Source organism: Seriola dumerili, unplaced genomic scaffold (genome assembly GCF_002260705.1).
Source record: "Seriola dumerili isolate Sdu_G_001 unplaced genomic scaffold, Sdu_1.0 BDQW01000149.1, whole genome shotgun sequence".
Lineage (NCBI taxonomy): Eukaryota > Metazoa > Chordata > Actinopteri > Carangiformes > Carangidae > Seriola > Seriola dumerili.
In genome coordinates, this window is record NW_019174404.1 from 6152330 (window position 1) to 6173384 (window position 21055).

The window sequence follows — 21055 nt, forward strand, 5'->3', positions numbered from 1 at the left end:
TAATGATTCAGCGTCACTTGTAACTACCTTCATATACAGCGGCGACATGTCTCAACATTGGAAATATGACATGTCTATGAAATGTAGACAATAGTGGTGGATATGTTGCCCAGACAAGCAACACTTAAAGCATTTCTCTAGCCTTAAGTTTCACTTGATTCTTCCCCCCTTTAATTGTTTAAAGGTTTTAAAGCACCGTGAAGAGGTGATAAAAAAGTTGGTAATTGCCTTCGCCTGCATTTTGGTCAGTCTGTTTCTCAGAGAGCTGCAAATATTTTTCTACGCTAACACACACACACACACACACACACACACACACACACACACACACACACACACACACACACACACACACACACACACACACACACACAGTGTCACGCATGCTTCCTTGCTGTCGCAGTCCCTGCTGGCCGATTCTTCTGACAACTATAACCTGTACTGCATCTGCTATAATTGGCCACTATCTCCAGAGACTCGACTGTAGTCGGCCCGTTTCCAACATCGCGGGCAACAATTGTGCAGCCTTCCAGACAGAAAAACACAAGACTATATTCACTCCTGATAACATCAGGAGAGAAAAAGCAATGAGTTAAGAAGAAAAAGGATGGTTGCTCAGTTACTGTACACCTCCCATATGTTGCCATCAATAAAGCCAATTGAGACTTTGTGGGCTATTTCTGTCTCTACTGTCAATATTAAACGATGTGAGACAGAGGTCCAACACTGGTGAGTAAAGCTGGGTATTAACAGAGACAGTAGAGAAACCGAGATGCTTCATTTCCTTTTATTTCCTGTATTTGTGTGACGTGAGTTTCTCCCCCTCCCCGCCCCTTTAGGAGACCGGAAGCAGGTCTGTGTGTATTCAATCCAATGGGAGAAGTGAACGAGATCACAGATGATGACAGATTCTTTTGCTCCATAGTCACTGTAATAAATATTGGATCCAGTTTTCACAAGCCACATGTCTTCAGAACATTCTGACATCAAAATGACATTTTTCAGATCAACAGATCAGGAGAAAATTATTTTTATTGGAGACCTGCCTCCGTCTCGGTGCCATACTCTCGCCAGATCTGTCAACTGCCAACATCCTTTGCCAACCGATAACCAGATGTTTAGATGGACCAGAGTTATTTTTGGATTGACTTACTTATACGTTAAACCATGGATTAAAGTTTAATACTTACATAAAACATGTTTCATTGCTAAACAATTGTTAAAACAGATTATTAGCCTATTAAATCGACATGACTTTGTACTGGGCTGATCAGATGTCGTTAGTTGATAAAAACAGCAACAAAAAGGCGCAAATTTGTCCGGGTTGTATCGTCTATTGTTGTATTCTTTTGGCAGTAATCCAGATGTTGGTGTTAAAAATGCCCGAGCTTTGTGCAGCAACAGGCTGTAATAACAAGAAAACCAGATCTGTCTTTTCTTTAACAAAGGTTGCAGAGAGGTTAGTCTAGACAGGGATAGATTTTAATATCAGCTACTGTCACATTTCATGCCAGTTGCCTTCGCTTGAGGGAGGGGTTGAGGGACAACGTCCACTTAGACTGGACTGGAACTGTGTCCCGTGTCATACCATTGGCGCTGCCTGTAATGCGGTATCTTCTGTATAAAGGATCTGTGGTATAAACACTTCCAACTGGGGCCACCTATGAGAGGAATATGTAAATTTCTAAAATGGGATTAGGACAGAACAAAGCAGAAAAACAGAAAAAAAAAAGTAATGTGAAAGATAAACTGAAAGAATAAGATATGAGGTCCAACCATGAAAAACTTAATCCTCCTATAATGTATTGCTCATTTACATGGAAATGACTTGTAAGCTTCGAAATACAAACAACTCTAGACGCCCTGATGGAGATGAATGAATGGCCTGGTGCTGTAAAGTCCACTAAGTATTATTAATATGATTCATTTTTTCTGTGCTGGTGTGTAAAGGCTGAATAGAAAAAGCTGGCTTACAGTCTGTTTTCAGTTACCAGCTGTTTGCAAGTCAGTGGCTTTATTGTCATGTTAATTCAGCTGCAATACATAATTAGCCTGTTTTTACAGCCTTTTTGTGTGGCCTCAGGTAGGTGGCTGGCACAAAGCAAAGCATCAAAGTGAGCTGCAACAAGAGGACAAGAGAAGTGTCAAGAGGACTCCCAGCAATTTTATTACAAATGCAGGGAAATCCAAGACTAGAAAAACAATTGTAAGCCTTAATATGTATTCACATGAAGCAGACACACACATGACATTTCGGTATAAATGTTTTTTATGTTTAGGAACTTGAAACTGAATGAGCACATGTGTAATTTTTGATGCAGGGTTAAGAAGGAAAATTGCAATACCTCTTCTTTGATTAAATAAAGAAATGATTCCCTCAGCTTTCCCCTAGTTCCCCCCTAGGGTAAGATGTGAGTACTTTTCAATGTCAGGATTTCTCCAGGAATATACCTCATAGCCTGTAGAACTGAAATGATAACTAACCATTATGACCATCTGCACTTCCTACTTGACCCATATCAGAACAATTTACAGCATTTCCACGGCAGCATCTCCAAGAGTCTTAGAGACGGATGCTGGGAGAATGAGTGCTGACTATTAGTACAGTACAGAGTACAGAAGACATGGTGGTCAGTGGTCAAAGAAAAATATATAAACACTTCCTGTACAGCTAAGAAGCATTTCCCTTTTATGCATTCTACCACAATAGCATGCATCATTAACTCCATTGCTCAACATATCTGCAAAATCATTTTTCTCTGAAGAGCCTCTTTAAGTCAAGAGTGCAGTCACGCACAGAAAACAACACGAGTGCATGCCACAGGGAGTGTGTTCCCTCACTGTCTCCTCAGCTCACCTCAGCTCTTCAAAATGAAAGGGTATACTTAACTTGACATTAATAAGCTACATATGCAGACACAAAATGTAAATCCAGACTGATATTTAGTATTCAAATAAAATTGCTGGCCTTGAAGCAAACAGAAGCTGAGTAAAAGTAAAATCCACTTAAGGGAAAAAATACCCTCTCTATTACTTATTGAACTGTTGACAAGTCCACAGTTAAAATAAGTCTGTTCTGCTCTGTACTTCTGTACTGCTCAGTAGAGCCGACTGGAACAAACTGCAGAGGTATTCTTCTCTCTTTATATTACAGCCATAGGATCAGGAAATGTACCACTGCAGCGCTCTGACTGACTGGCACAAGCTAAAGCTGCTTAACTTTGTTCCTCCAGCCTCTGTACACTATAGCCACTGACTTGCTGAGCTGATGTTACACTGAGCTCAGGCTGAAGTGGATTAACTTTCACACCCCCTTTCTCTCGATCTGTGTGGCTACATTCAAAACTGGTCTGTGTAATAACAATAATTTAACTCAATTATTAAAAACTGATTGAAGGTTGTGTCTGCACAAATAAAATGTTAAAAGCATGAAAACCACCGGTCTTTACAAGGTTGGTTTCCGTAGCAACATACAGACCTCAAATGGAGTCATTTTCTGCTTAACAGCCACTTACCACTTTCATTATTTTCTCTAAAATGATTTTTATCTCAACGCTTTCAGCTTGTGGAGAATCTGACCCATCATCCTCAGCTGTTATCAGTAACTGTAAACCACGCTGCGTATTTCCTCTCTCTCCTGCCAGACTCTAGTCTCTTTAATGTGCACTGTGTTGGCAGTTTATTCATTGCAGGACTGTTGCTTTAGTTTTAGCCAGATGTTCCTAATAAACTGACAAGTCAGTGTCCTTTTACCACCTCACTTTATGACAGTTACAGAAGGAGAAGCAGAGAGAGGTGACTCTACTCTTCACTCTTCTGTGGCTTATTCCCGAATTGTGCTGCAGAAGTGTCAGGGGTGAACTCTGGGCCCTCGAGGGTAGCGGACTTGTTTAGTCCAGATAGATTTAAATGGATTCAATTTAGTTGGAACTTGGTGGACCTGCTGACCTGAGGGCTCATCCTGTGACTGTAAAATGAGAGGGTCAATCCTCCAGACAGCAGGTCAAACTGGTATGCTATGCCCAGTTTTACATCATTGTAAACTGAACAACTTTAGATTTTAGATGCCACCTTAGGCTCTGGGAAACTGTGCTGGGCATTTTTTAAATATTTTTGGCTTAATAGACCAGCCGAGAAAATAATTAGCAGATAAATCAACACTATTATTTTGGCCAAATATCTGTTAAGACAATTATTTGATGAGTATAGTCAGTTTTTCTCACCTATGGTTAAACATTTTGGGAAAGAAGCTTATTCTTACACTTACACTTTCTTGCAAGGCATTAGATGAGAAGACAAAAACCACCCTGTCTGTTAAATGTAAGGACTGGAAAGCTAGCCTGGCTCTGTCCTAAGGTAAATCTGCCTTCCAGCACCTATAAAGCTCACTAACTGAGACATTATATTTTGTTTGTTTAATCAGTACAAAAAGTAATTAATAAAAGGCAAAAGATGTTGTTTAATGGCAATTATGTGCCACATTATTTCTTGGCTGGCCAAATAATAGTCCCACACATACCACCCCCCCATAAAACCACCACGCCACCATGAACAAACATGTGTCTGCGCCATTTCAATAAGTCAGGTTCAAGAGCACAAAAAACAATGGAAGAGGGGTGACAGCAGTGACATCTCTTAGCATGCCCTCTGCCAAAATAGGAAATAAAACAGTGACATAAAGAGATTGTCTATTATGAATTTCATTAAATAATCTGTCCAAGGTCAAATCCATTATGCCTGTAAGACTCTGTGAGAAGCTGTTAGCTGCCACACAGATATAATTAAAAGGAGAGGCATTTACAGGACTGGCTTAGCAGCGCTGTGAATGTCAACCAGTGGTTTTAACTGACACATTATGTACTACTATAATCAAATATAATAATACACTGCCAGTAACTACAAGCCACTGGAGGAAAACTGGTAAATGTGAGGACTTTTCTGTTCTACAAAACGCTCTGGCGAGTGGCCAACATCCAGTCAATAGTTCAACTCTGAATGAGCTGCTCAGTTTTAACATTCTGGAGCTGCAGGGCCAACGAGGTCCATGATGAGTAAAACATGTCAACTTTAAATATTTCAGTCATCCTGGACCTTTCTGCCTTGTCGTACCGAGCTACATTTTTACTGAAAATGCTTCAGTTAGGAGTCCTGCTGCATCAGGTAGGGTGATTCTTATTCTACATGCTGGCATCTGATTGTAACAGACAGCGTGTTTCACAGTTCTGATCTGCAAAATATGGGGTGAAAAAATCATTAATAGGGACAAATACCAATGTAAAAGTGTGAGTATCTCTCAGATGTGCCTTTAGAGGCTACTACGCTCACAGAGGAATACCACAGAGACACACACAGTGAGAAAATTAGTCAGATAAATGCAGTACATTTTCACTGTACTTTTTATCACTTAAAAGGTCAGTGTAGGATACTTCTATTCACCCATTCAAAAAGCTAACTGTGAATTATCAGATGAAGATAATACTGTATTTAAACCTTTTATAGTTCAAAAAAAGAAAAAAAACTACTTCTCCAACAGTTCAAGGTGTTTGATAATTGGGTACAGGTCTGAAAACTGTGGTACCGTTGCAAGAAGTGTCTTCACACTACAAAGTAAGCGTGGGAAAATGAAAGAGCTGAGTTGATGTCTTTTTTCATGGTGGAATATCGCTGATAATGAGCTTTCAGCTGCTAAGACCATTACACTAACATAGCCATTTTTATAACCAGAGTAGAGCCTTAATTTAATTTGAATATATTTAACAGTTTAAATGCTGTTCATTTACAGACAGGACTGCTTTAAGTGAGGATTAAAACTGGCTCAAGCCAAATTGGCAGCGCGTGCATTTGGGAGAGACCTGACAGAATGACTGGAAGGAAATCAGCTGCTGGTGTTTGCAAGTCCCAATCGTACCAAATATGCTGGAAATGTGCAACTCCTTACCAAATGTGTTACTCTGACCAATAGAATTTCGGGAATATGTGTCACAAGTAATGTGCGCGAGTGCTGCTCTGAATTATTTCCACTATTTTTAATTTGTTACGTAACAACAATGTTCAAAGGACAAAAAAAAAAAAAAAAAATTCAATTTCTGTGATTCCTGTCTCACTTTCCTCTTTCTCTGCTCATGCTCTGCTGCATCTTGTAATCTGCAATGCCATATCTTGAACTCATATTGAAGTGTGCACACTATTCTGGTGTCAGTGTATGAACTACAATTGGGAAAACTGCTTCAGATGAAAGGTCTTCTAGTTGCCGCAAAGCATTCAAGATGAAAGCACAGAGACACAGTTCAGGAAGAAACATCAAGACAGAGTAGAGAGTAAACAAGTAGAGATACTGTGGAACATCAGACATAACTGTGAGAAGAGGAAGAGAAACTGAAGATGACAACAGCATGTACAGATCATGCAGGCAGTAACCTGCATGAGCTGCACCAATAACCAACTCGAAAGTGGAAGCTCAGGCATCCTTGTGACTCATTACAAGGATGAATCAATGCCTTTAATTCATATGCCTATGTCAACCTAAACTGCACCATATCTTATATATTAACTTACCGGTGATCTATGTTCTTATATACTAAATTTTGTGACATTTCTTTTCTTGCAAACTGAAGAAAGGCCGACCAGGTAGAGCTCTAACTTGGTCCTGATAATGCATTCAGTCTAGTACCTGCCAGCTCAAATGAAAATGGCAATAAAGTGATGTCACTGTCTTTACAACCCAAGACAAAGAGGATTTGAAATACATGTCCTTCACTTCTGCTCATTTCAAAACGCAGGCATACAGACAGTGTTATGTCAGCCATGGTTTAATCATACACATTGCTTTAAATTCTATTGTGCGCACTTTATTGATCCCCACAAGCCCAACATCAGCTACATTAAAACACTGTTTAGCTCAAGGGCACCTCAGTAGACTGAGAGAGTTTGCACACTGAAGACAGTATTCTCTGCTACTGAAATCCTCCTGCTGCCCCAACTGCTTTCTCTGCTGTCTCTTCTCAGCCTTGGCAAATATGTAACACTGAATATGTTTATGACCAGACGTGGGAAGCCTGGAGTGGAAAATGTGTCATTACTGATCTTTAAGTGTTCGAGCTACGGAGATGGGAAAAATGCGGATGTAATGGATAATGAATCTAATCTAAGAGGGTACAATAGGCCTTTTTCACTGAAGATGTTTCAGCACAACACATCAGGAAAATCACAGGTGTCTCTAATAAAATTCATGGTCCTGAATTCCTGGTATTGTGCGTACAGGCTCATTGTCACACTCATGACTGACTGTGATACTTGAACAAAACAGAGCCATCATTAATGATGAGTTCCAACTGTGCTTTTCTTCCAGTGACAAAGGTGTGAAAAATTTCTTTGCATTTGTTAACCTTGAGCTGAAATGATTTGTGGATTAATAGATTAGACGATCAACAGTTTAGTTAATTAGCAACAGTTTTAATAACTGATTCATCTAACTGATTTTTTTTATAAACAAATATACCATAAATCCACTGTTTTCAACCATTCAAATGTGATTATTTGCTGTTTTTTTGGCTTATATGACAGTAAGATGAATATATTTGGGTCTTGGACAGTTGGATGGACAAAACAAACAACTTTAAGCTGCAAAAACTGATTTCTTGGCCACTTGTGGGTAGCGGACATTATCTGTAGACACAACATTGACATACCACCACTATATCACTAAAGTTGATAACCTAACCTTCTAGCAAACAGTCATTTATTTACACATCAAGCTGATACGGGGCAGTATTAGCATTCATTTGGAGTTGTGTTCTGCTCACCCAGAGAATGTAAATCCAATATTCACTCTCATTTCAGCTCTTTTTTGGCCTCCACCAACTCCTGAGGGAAATTCCTTACTCTTTAGCTGCCAAAAGCTCCACTATATTCACCAGCTAGTCTCTAGCTGTGTGTGTCTGCTGCTTGGTCCTGAACAGGTAGTGTACAGTAGGTTTTTTTTTTTTTTTTCACTGAACCAGCTGCCTGCTGAGGCCAAAAATGTCACTATGAAGTGGTAACAGTGAACCAAAACCAAAAAGTTGGCAGGCAGTAAAACTAGAACAATAAGCTGAGAGATGTTAAAAAGCTCTGTAGGGCTGATGGGAGGTTACACTTAGAGTCACAACATACAGCAGCAAGATCATGAAACTCTAAACTATGACCAAAAAAGAAGAAAAAGAATCAGCAAGTTCTTGTGCCTTTAAAATCACTCCACACAATGAAGGCCAAAGAGAGCCTGACTTGTGAGCTTGAACCACAATCGGTCCCTCTGGGCCGCTGCTATGAGCTGAACCACCAAAACAATAATTGCACTTTATAATGCTGCCAGCTTCCATACATACTGAGACCAAAGAGCCTTGGCCTCATAATGTGGAGCAGCCTTCAGGCCAACTGTGGTCGTCTGGTTTAACCAGATTATGATTATGTCACACGGGAGATTACCCATCCGACACACTAAAGTCGGAGTCAGACACACAGTCATGTTTCTGTGCACACACACACAAACACACACACATGCATGCACAGCCATCTGTTATTGCCACTGTATGCTCATTCTCTGCAGCACACAAAGCCTGATGGTGGCAAAGAGGAGGGGAGGGGAAGGATGTTGTGTGAACTCCACAAACTGATAAGATCTCTGCTGAAAAATAGATTTTTTCCCTATCTCCTGAGAACTACCTCTGTGAATAAAGGATAAATAGATCATAAGCCAAAAAAGGGCAAGGCTATAGAAAAGGCTTTCAAGACAAGGATATGGCAGAGAGGAGACAATGTTTCTCCCCCTCTCAGTGCAATGGCTGCCTGCTTGGCTGCAGCTAACGCAAAATGGAGCCGCGAGAGTGAGGGGAGACGGGGAAAAAAGCGGGGGCAAAGGGGGAGGAGGGGAGGAAGAGAGGGAGAAAGTGTGACAGGAACACAGAGGGGGGGAGAGCAGGAGAAGAGCAAGGGAGTGGAGGGGGAAAAGACTCATTTGTTCTTCTCTCATCTGTCTGGGTTCCTTCTCTCACCTTGGCCCAGATTTTCAGTCTGTCTCATATTCACTTCTAATAGAGGGGCAGAAAGAGGGAGAATAGTGGTGGACGGGGCACAACACACACAGACACCCATAGAAACACACACAGACTGACACACACCCCTTGCGGAGGCTATTAGACCTCACACCCATTATTACTTCCTAATGATCTAGTGGCACGTTGAAGATTTCACTGGAGCGAGAGAGGCTTGCTAATCTGAGAAGGCAGATGTCAAAGCAAAAAAAAAAAAAAAAAATGCTGCTGTGTAGTCATAAAGTACAGGCAGCTGAGGGAAATAATGACTGCCCAGATAAAGACTGAGGCTCAGGGAATCAGAAGAAGAGGCTGGTGAGCTTTGACTGAAGCAGATGGTTAATTCAAAACAGTGCTTCTAGCAAGTAGTGTATGCAAATCTCAGACAGGTGTCTGACACAAATGGCAAGACAAAGAGAAGCAGGAACATTTAAGTGTGTGAAGTGTGTAATTTAGTCAGAGGCACATTCAATAATGTTTAAGAGGAACTTATCCAGCTGAGGGACGCACAATAGCTATGTCTACTGGGGGCTGTTTAAGTGTTTTGACAATGCACAACAAACAGATCATTACTTCAGAGTGGTGCTGTGATGAATTCAGAAACATATAATTGATGACATTTTGATAACCGCTATGTAACTTATGTCATTAAATACTATATAAATAGTCAACATGTACTGGCTGCAACTTTACACAATTGTTTTCTCCATTTTGTCTGATGACATGAAATATTAGATATAAAATATTAATTGATCATGGAAATGATCACTAGTAGTTGCATCTAAGTCAATTAATCAATTACTCAAGCCAGCAACTATTTTAATCACCAATTAATCTTTTAAGAAAAAAATGCCAAAGACTCTCTCGTTCCCACTTCTCTCATTCGACAATTTGCTGCTTTTATTACTTTTATGTGTTGGTAAATTAAATCTATATCCGTATCTTTTGGGTTTTGGATTATTGGTTGGACAAAACAAGACATTTGAACACGTCGTACAACATACCACCACTCTAGAGTTGGGGTATTATCATTTCTCATCGTTAAACAGCTTCCCCCATAGGATCTTTGGCAGTTTGTGGTGGTTGCCAGGCCTGGCTGGGCTAAGAGCACAGAGCCAAGTGGGAAAGACTGCTCGGCCTATGCAATTTAAAAAGCCTGAGGGGGGGAAATAACGTTTACTGCGAGGCAGATACAAGTAAATCATGACTGTAGATTAGGGATGTGAATGTTGTCATAATACATTGTCCACAATAGATCTCAAACAATTAGTCAACAAACAGATAAGCTGATGGACAGAACGTAGGCAAAGACTTGTAAGGATAGTTACAGTTGTTTGATCAGGCCAAATATTGTGTGGTTCCAGCTTTTAACGTGAAGATTTGCTGCTTGTCTTCTGTATTATTTTAAATCAAATAACTTTGGATTTTCGACTGTTGGTCGGACATAAACATTTCTACTACTATTAGCAACGGTGTCATGATGAAGATGATTTAACTGCTGACATTATATTGTGTGATATTTCAGCTTTGAAATTGCACAATAACATTTTGAAGAAGCAGGAACTGGTCATATACTCTTACTCAATTTACTTGGTCCATTTCACATTATTTCAGTCTCACAGAACTGCATGGACAATTGAACTAATCCAGTGTGTGATGAAGCACACAAGATTATTTTTAAACAGACGAATGGGAAAGCGGTCTCAGACTTTTGTACCACACTGTACACAAAACTAGATACAAGACTACATCTGCCATATTTCCATGGTGGCTCCTAAAATGTCCATGGTGGCTTCTTGTCTTTAAATAAAATCACTATAATGTATTACATTAGTCAAACAGCAATTGTCTTGGAGTCCATCAGCTACCGTAGACAGTATTCAAACAAGGCTAGTTTCCTAGTTACATTGACTGTAGCTGTCAACAGCTTGAGGAAGCAGTTTGCAGTGGGTCTGCCTGATACTCTGCTGGACTGCTTGGTTGATATGTGAATAATGCTGTTAAGATAATATGCAGAAGTAGGAATAAGGAAGGGGGTTTATGGATAAATAATCTGCAGGAGTTAGCCAGTGTGGGCAGGGAAACCCATTAATCCCCTGTACACAGGCCAAAAGAGCAGATGGGGCAAACTAATTCCTCTGCAAGGAAGTAAACAAAACCAAAACAAATGTATCATCGGTAACTCCTGCCTGTCATATCACCACTTGCAGGAGACTTCTATGGGAAATCAGTGCAAACATGTACATTAGATAAGTTGTCTTGCCATAGTCCCAGCATCAAACTATCTAACCAGGAATAAATAAATAAAATAATTTCATATTTTTTGCCAATACCAATAAAGATTTGGCAAACTATTTATAGTTTCCAGACTTGTGGGGGGGCCCTGTCTAGCAGCTCACTTTGCTTTAAGTTGCGCACTTTTGCAAGTACTTCATTTCAACTCTGTTCATCCAAAGAAATTACTTGGCGCAGGGCTGCGAATCAATATTAAGTAAGAGTGTGTACAAACAGTACTGACTGCTGAGACACACACACTGCCACAGCTGATACTAAGGAGGTGGTATTCGCTGTTGCTTGAAGACAGCTGTTAACATCGCCTGTATAAATGAAACCTAAAGGATTTGCTGGTCTGGTGCCAAATTTAGATCTAGCTGCCTTGAACCTACATAAATCCAAATAACCATTCAAATCCCTCTCAAGCCGAGGTGAGAATTTACTTATCCCCTGAACATCAACCCTCGGAGACTCTACGAGCAGGATATCAATCTCTGCATTTGAAAGTGGAGGCAAACTTTAATGCCCCACAAAGATATTAATAATGCATCATAACCTCTCTAAACTATGGACTGCACTCACGGAGGGGAGACAGATACAATTCACATCTCTCGATCGATGTTTATGCAAATGCTGGGCTTTCACTTCACCACCATACTGTTGGCCAATGCCCCAAAAGAAATTCTTTCCACCTAGGAATTAGGAAACTGACAAATGTGCACTATTTTTTGAGGCTGCCTTTAGTTTTTATGCTCCAAGCCATCAGAACAGCCTGCCCAGTGATCTGAGAGCAGCTGAAAGTGTTGAGATCTTTAAATATAAACTCATAAAGGTACGTTTTTGGCCTAACTTGTGATTAAAATGTTTTATAGACATTATTTGTTCAATTTATATTTTCATTTCATTTATTTGTTTTTCTCTATTTTACTGTTTTTGTATGTTTTATTAATTTAATTATTTCATTCTCACCATTTTTACTCCATGTGTGTATTCATCTCAAATTGTTGTCCTTATTGTCTCCATGTAAGTCATCTTTATAGCACTAACCTATATGAAAGGTGCTATACATATAAAGTTTAAAGGATCATTTATGCAGTTTGAAATGTAAAGTAGTAATCCAACTTTAGCAACACTTTAATCTATTTACAATTATAATTGAGGTGTAACCATATGTAAGGACAAGTTTAAGCATGTATTAATGTACAGTATTTATCTGCAGTTATACCATCTCCTATAAACACATATTCTGTTATTGCAATTGTGTTTTACAATAATGTCATTAATTTTTTATTTACACAACAGCATCCACTTATGGATGCCTCACAGGAAGAGTTATAGTTGTTAGCAAATACATTAATAAACATCTCAAATCTCACAAATCACATCTCCCATTAGAGTGTCTAACCACCTCGACATTCATCTTGTAAATGCTGCATAATGGGGGTTAAAAATGTTACCAGACGTTTTCATGCTTGATGTCTCTGTCGTCAGCTAAATATCAAGCTTACAAAAATGTGAATGTACAGTAACCTGCATCTGCTATTTTGCACAAAGGCCCACTGTTCATACCACCTTAAACTCTCCCCTGCATTAAGTGTGAGTGAAGCGCTAGTGGCAGTCTTTTCTTTGAGCCATCTGTCTGAGGCTCAGTCTTTAATAAGGTGTTCCAGTCTACAAAGCTCTGTGTTACAGCTCTGGTGTAAAAATGAACAGCTGTCAGTATCAACTGAGCAGGCAATTCCAACACAGGTGGGAGAAGCATTTCGTAACTGTCCAAACAGCAGAAAGCAGATGACACACAACAGAACGTCCATCTAAACATCCTTTAATACACTGGGTGATAAAGTGGGAAACAAGACAATTTTAAAAGGATGCCAAATTGCAGCAGTCACAATAATTCTTAACACATGACGTGACTTATTCTGTAATAAATTTCATAAAATATGATGCAAGTGAGCCAATAATAGCAGTGATTTCATTCCTTTATACAAACAGAACTGCAAAATGAAAAAATACCAGTTTTAAATGGATTTAAATGGATGCATTATCACAGACTATGTTAAACTCAGAATGATGGTGAATGTAAAAATACTACATTAAATGTAAACATAGCTTTTTAAGTTTACATTATGCAAAATAAATATTAAGAGCAAAATATAAGTGTAATGTAACAAAATTTCCCTTTGAGTGTTTGAAATTATTTGTGTTATAATGTCAGCACAAGGTTTAGGGTGCAGTGGGTCTACATAATGCATCTACTGCTGCTACTTTTAACTTGATCCATCAATCCATCCATCATATTTTATGAGCTTATGTTTCAAATATTAAACCTTCAATGAAACTAGTTAGTTCAGTTGTCAAATAAATTTAGTTGTGTCAAAGCTGCAGTATTTCCTTTTGAAAGGCAGTGGAATAAAGGTCTGTGTGTTTACACAAGTGTAAATACTCAAGCGCCCAAGCTTCTTCAGAAAGATCGCAATACAGTCAACTAACAGTCTTAACTAGTCTTTCAAGACCAGAGGAGTTAAATCAGATCTATTAAAAAAAAACAACAACAACTGAATACTGTAGGGAAGTTATACCAGGAACCAAGTCAAAGGTACTGAAACTTGTAACTGCACTGAATGTTCAAGTATGCTCCTGTCAGATCCCAGATGAGACAAAGTTATTTGTTATTGAGGCATGGGAGCAGAAAAAGAAAGTGTCACCAGGTTGGAAAGTAAAGCTTGGTATTGTTTTTACACACTTGACTCTTCCCAAAACTAGTAATAGCGACTGCAGGTCAATAGCCTGGCTGCATCAGCAAACACACTTGTGCGTCAGCTGCAGGTAAAAGCAGCTTGCTCAGCCTAGCAACCACTGAGACTTGTAGGAATGCCAGGGAGAATTCACACACCTCCAAAACACACACACACACACACACACACACATACACACCACACACACACACACACACACACACACACACACACACACACACACACACACACACACACACTTGACATGACGCACCTTGTCTCATTACTGCTCAACCTGACAGCTGAATAGCATTACTTTATCACATACCCTCTGAATACAGATTAAGCCTCCCTTATGGTGCTGGAAATAGAGCTGGTTGTCGTCACGTTATCTCACCTATCATTATGTCAACATTGCATTACTATGTAATCTGACAACTTACAATTTGCCTTTCCAATTTCCAACATACTTGGCTTAGCAACATTTTGCATTTTTACACCACTAGCAGTTCTAGCCATGCAGTAAAAGATTAATACCTGGCCACAGCTATACAATCCCGTACCCTGAGGTTTAGGAGGAAATCAAAGTATTCCTCACTGATCTGTGTATAAATGTCTACAGGGGAAAACTTGGCAATGCTGTGTAACCTTGTTGCCCAGGTTGAGTTAAATAAAGCTTTGTCATCTTACTTAAATGCAGAAAAACTACAATTACCAAAGGCCTTTTGGTTCTTTTATCTGCTGCCACCTTGTAACTGAGCTGATAACTGAGAATAACTAGTGCATGTTGCATCAGATGTTTCTCACTCCTAGTGTATGGGCTCTGTTTTCTGTACGGCTCTTTGATTCATTACAGTGGAACCATTAATGTTATTGTATATTAGTTTTAAGAAATTATATTATCTTATATCAAACCTCAAAATTCCACAGTTCTTACTGTTAATAAACATTACATATCTGAACAATCAATACTTCATTTAATGGTAACAGAGTTTTCTGTGTAAATGTAACAGCTTTAGAAAAGGTCAGAACTGATGTCTACATATTATCCTCAAGCAGTAACACTATGAAAGTGTGAGAGGTGTTTTGTATAACCCTGGTCCAACCACAGCAACCAGAGACTCCACGTTCCTGCTATTTAAGGGATATATATGCTGATACAAGTCAAACCAAACCAGTGCAAAACTGTGCAACATGATGATTCAGGTCAAACTGACATTTTCAGTTATTTCTGTGCTTATCATGCTTCTAAAGTATTTTTTTTTATCCTATTCATTTTCTCTGCTTAGTCTCAAGTATCACATAACTCCACTGATTCACAGGCTCACAAAATGTTCAGAGCTACTCCAGCATGAGCCAACAGTTAAGTAAACAAATTCAACTTGGTGTTACAGCAGTCTTATTCCTGACTTGACCTAAGTTGCCCTGCCCAGAAGAGTGACACTGAGCAGGTCTGACAACAGCAATGCAGCTAATTACACAACAGGAAACTGCATCGCGATGAAAGCTTTAAACCAGCCAGGGGTGACAAAACTGTTTCTGAAAGTGTTATGTAGGATTGTTTGCATAAAGACACGAGGAGGCTAGGGCACTTTCCTTTAAAAAAAAAACCCACTACTGTAGCACACACATCACTTGGAAAACAAGGTGTAAAATGCATGCTTGTCTAAGTTTATGCATGTATATGGATTAATAATGAATTATGGGGATACCTCTGAGATTGCTGGTATGTTAAATGCATTCAGAACATTGGACCAAATGCAATTATATATTGTATATCTGCCTGGTTTTATTCCATTCATAAAGCCAATTATGGAGAAAACTGGAATTTGGATTGATCTTATACTGAATGTAATTATCTCTAATCACGGTGCTTCTCTTCAGTAAGTTTCGATGCTTAAAGAAGTGTTACTATTAACATACCGATATAAACAGACTAATGAGGGCAGATGACAGTAATATACATTTTTTCATTGACATTCCTCTGACTATGCCAAAAACCGCCAAAGGCTGGACAACAATAGAAACAGGGAATATTCTTTCTATAGCCAACATCTTGAATCAAGGTCACCATGTAATAGGCTCTGACAAATGTCAAACCCATTACATAATCTCCTGAGCTGTGTCATTATAAGCATATGGCTCTAACAAAAAGCACACACTGCACTTGAGTAACTAAGAGCCTCTGGCTTAGAAGCTATCAAATGGCACAATTCATAACACAGAATCTAGTCGACTCTTTCCAATGTGATTCATACCTTGATGTTTAAAATAATTATGATAAATACAGTAACTTGCCATCATTAGAACCCAATTATGTATTAAGTAAATTTGCTTTGCAAAACATTTGATTTCTTGACAGAAGCTGTCTGATACCAAATGTACTCAAAACAAACATACATTACACATTCATTGCTACCCATTGCTACCTTAAAATTACAACAATATACATTATGTGTGGATACTACTGATGAGCACCATTATGTGATTCTCAGTTGTTTATAGCCTTACCATAGGAGAGCAAAGGCAAAAAGCCAAGCCATTCAAGGGACACAGGAAGGAGGAGGGATTATTCCTGTTAACCCTCAGTGTAATCTAAAGGTTTAAAACAGTTGCATGTTCTTCACATCAGTCAGCTTTAGAAAGTTATGCAAGAAATGCCACAGAGTGTCAGCTTTAAACTGTTTGATTCGCAAGACAAAGACAAGCTGGTGTTTAACTGAATATTCATCACTGTACAGAAGCATCAACAAACAGATAAAAACTATGTGGATATTTAGTCTGTGTCTTTCTTCTTCAAGGATAAAACCACCTAGCAGTATTTTTCCAAAGGATTTCTGCAACACAAACCACAACACAGAACATTTGTTTGGCATCAGTCCAACTGTATACAGATTCATATTAATGTGGATTATCTAAACCAACTGTTTGAGACCAAAATAAACTGTGTGCTTATGTTTGGTGGATACTTGTATGACAATTGTAATTATGTGTTTTATAGCATCCAAGTACTATAGCAATGGACAATAGTCTTTATAGTTCCCTTGCTTGAAAAGTAAACAGCCTCTGCAGTGCAATCTGACTACTATGCACTCTGGCATCAAAACACAAGGCCTGCTGTGACTCTTCATATGGAAGAGGGGCAAAGGTGTGTACATATGCATGTTTTGTGTGGTCAGAGAGGATCTCAAATAACTGTCGAAATAAATTGGTCAACAATGAGAGGTATACTCTCAAATTTCCAAACAGACCTGCAAATCTAATATCTGATCAGCAATGTTGATTTTCCAGTTTATACAGACATAAATGGTTGCACCATCCCAATAGATTTTTTTCAATAACTCCACACATGTTTCAATTAAAATTTTGATAAGACATAACATACAAAAAGATATTTTGGGTTACGAAAGATCTTAAACATTTTGTTTAAATGAATTCCATATATGAAGAAAACTGGTTCACCATTATCAATAATGTACAACAGACTAAATGGATGTAAAAGAGGACCAGTTGAAATAATCATACCTAATGGTAGTTGCCCTACTGCACTTTACTTGACTGACGGTAGCAGGAAGTTAAATATGTTTTTAGAAAAATGGACTGAAGCCTTATTGGATCATTTCCATAAGGCAGTGGAATACAAGTATAAAAAATAAGCTAAACTTAATAAATATAATGATAGGGGTAGGAAATTTAATCATTTATAATGTGAGACTATATAAATTTGTCAACCGTCACAGATTTTGCCATATACTGAGGTCACTGATCTTTTGTTGGCCATTGTGGGCAATGCTGAAAATCAATGACCAGGGCTGCTAATAGCAATATTGAAATGTTATAATGATTTTTGCATCAATGTCGTGAAGTATTCAATTTAGCAGTTTGTCAATTTGTTTGCCTAATTCTTGGATTAGATTCATGTCTGGTTATTTTATCAATATCACTAACAAAAATTGCATGATTGGTTTGCCAGAAAATCTTGTCACCACATGCATTGATATTGTGATAGAAAATGACGCATAGAATTTCTTTCATTCCACCTCTATATATGAACTGGAGCCACTTGAGCAACCTCATTCAGATGAGGTGTTTCTACATGGTTGGTTTGTGGAGAACGATAAAAAAGAAAAAGAAAAAGAAAAGTAACAACATATAAAGACACAAGGTCCCGCTGCATGAAAACTAAACGTAATGTAAAACAGTTCTGATATGCAACTGTTTCTTCCCATGCATATATGAACAAGCTACATTTCACACTTGCACTCAAAATATGCTCATGGAGATGTTTGCTTATTTAAAACACACCAAGATTTTGCAGAGGATTTGAACGTATGATGCTTCATAAAATAATTATATCAGCCATATATTAAAAAAAATATGTCAACCGCACAACAGGAACAAAACCACTTCTACAGAGCAAAACTCTAAACAAGGGCCATCATTTCAATTTCATTACCAAATGCAATTCTCACAATGTCTAACATGTGTTGCTTAACTTGTTTTGCAGGATATATGAAATGTGATTTGTGCAGTGTAGGGTGGAAACATTGAATGATGATGGAGGACAAGTTGGCAGGCAAGCGGGCTGCAGATAGCAATCCAAGACAGCCTGGATGAGAAATCACATGGCTGACTGTAAACAAAGCAGTTATGCAACAATTTGAGATTCGTGCATACTGCCTGGAGGCACTCTGACCCACTATCAACTGCCCCCCAACTACACATAGGTCAGTGTGGGAGGGGAGGCAGGACTAGAGCCTGTTTAAACCTGTAGGGCTGGCTGGTGGAGCCCATCCCCCCTAATGTGACTCATGTTTCCCCGCTCAGTGTTGCCTGCTTCCCGCACAGAAGGGGGCGGGAAAGGGGAAAGAAGCGCCATAATAATGTTGTTTAGCATGCACGAGCCCGTCCTGCAAACATATTTAAAATTCATTCACGTGCTGTCATTCATAAAAAAAAGCAACACGTCTATTAGCCGTGTAAAAAGTCACCACTACTCTGAAAACTTGAAGGCAAGAAGAAGCTGAGATGCTCATGTTGACACAGGAAAAGTAGCACGTTCATATCTCTCACTGCATATCTCTGAGTGTACAAATAAACAAAACTGCCATAGGTTGATGACAACAAAGTCAACAGCAACGTGGCAAGTAGCATTTGAGCTGGTGACAAACCAAACCAAAGAAAGCACCGCACGGCAGGAGGGCAATACTGTACAATCATAATACGGCTGTGCAAATGAGAGAAGGTGATGCTCTGAATCCTGTCTTGCAAAGAGCAAGAAAACACGTCACACCGCATGGCTCTTTATTTGTTGACAAGCCAAACTCCAGCGCCGGATGGAAATTGCTGGCAAAACAGGCCGGCGCTGCGGCAACCACTTGCCCTTCTGGCAAGTTGTCTTGCCGAAAATTTGGGGGCTAGCTCGCAAGCTAACAGCTCCGCTAGGCTATAATGTAACTGAGGAAGAGAGAGAAAGCACATTCACCTCCGTTAGCCGCTAGCGCCCATCCCCCAACCAACCAGTCTTCCCTGTCTGTGTCCACCATCTTTAATCTGTGCTCCGTCTCCCTTCCCACCGCACAAAACACGACAAAAACACAAGACACTCACCTTTAACGACCATCGCCGAATCGATTATCACCTTCCGAATTAATAAATCGATTTTCGTTTAAATATCGTGCGTATTTTAATATTGAAAATTGGCCGTGCGAGCGGAACCGCGCCTTGAGAGAAGAGCAGCAATCCTAAACCGCCATCTGGTGGTATTTTCCTCTCTGTGATGCAGCGGGAGCGGCGCAGCCTCAGACCGAGACACAGCTGCCCCCTGGCGGACACACCGGGCCGCGGCGGACACGCGCCTCGGGGGTCGAGCATGGGAAGGGAGGGACCGCAACACCCCGCCAACACAACACTCACGGGGACGCGCACAGGAGCAGAGAGACTCCCCCCTTTTATTTTGACAGGACTGTCTATTAAAAGTAGCACTTTAAAAACACTGGACTCAGAAACAACACATGAAAACACGCCTTTTGGAATATGTCACATATTTCAGCAAGACACTAAAATTTAATGCGACCATTATGACTCAAAATACATTAAAAAATCCTTTTGTAGTACCACAGAAGACTAGAAGATATATAAATATGACACATACACCCAGTTACCAGTCTGTCTAATACAACAGTCCTGCAATAAATTCTCCTTTCATGAAGGTTATAATGTTCAGTTTTTGTTCAAACTGTTTTAAAAACGGTGATTCAGACGTGATTCAACTTTATGGTCATTTTGAAGGATGTAGTTTGTGGTGCTGTTGATTTGTATTGTACAATAGGTGAGAGGTGATGCTGTTATTAAGCCTACTCTCAGTGATATAAATGGGCTGGACAAAATCTTAGAAACACATGTCAATATAACCTAATATGTGTAGGTATACCTAATAAAAAGGCAACTGAATATAAATTATAGGGCTGCAACTAACAATAATTTTTCATCATCAATTAATCTCTAGATTATTTTGTCACTTAAACATTTATTTGTAAAAAACACATCTTCAAATGTCTCATTTTGTCCATCCAAAGATCCCAAACCACCCTAATTTAATTAAATGTAATTCATTTATCATATATGACAAAGAAATTAAGCAGCAAAACTTTACACTGGAAAAGCTGGAAACAGTGAATGTTTGGAAGCACATGTCTGCATAGAGATATTAGTGTATTTAGGGTTTTGGAGAAATATTTCCAAAACAGACAACATGTGACTGAGCAACATAATAAAAGCACTCAGCTTGCAAAGTATATGTCAGTGCATTAATGACCTTTGACCTGCAGGCCTGCTTGATGCTTTCTCTACCTCCCTGCCCCTCTTTTTCATTTGTGCCTCTCTACCTGAGGTGGAGAAAGAAAAAAAGTGTGTGTGCGTGTGCATGTGCATGTGCATGTGCATGTGCGTGTGTGCGCACATGGCCAAGCCCCT

The 21055-nt window shown here is 39.3% G+C and overlaps 1 protein-coding gene across 1 annotated transcript in view; it reads right to left on the reverse strand.

The window, feature by feature from the left end:
* The window catches only part of stag1 (stromal antigen 1), a 43468-nt gene extending 23632 nt beyond the window's left edge, over window positions 1-19836 (reverse strand). The window contains exon 1 of the mRNA XM_022750114.1: window positions 19691-19836. The gene's annotated coding sequence lies outside the window, so the exon portion shown is untranslated. The remainder of the gene's footprint in view (window positions 1-19690) is intronic.
* Window positions 19837-21055: the final 1219 nt, after the last annotated feature.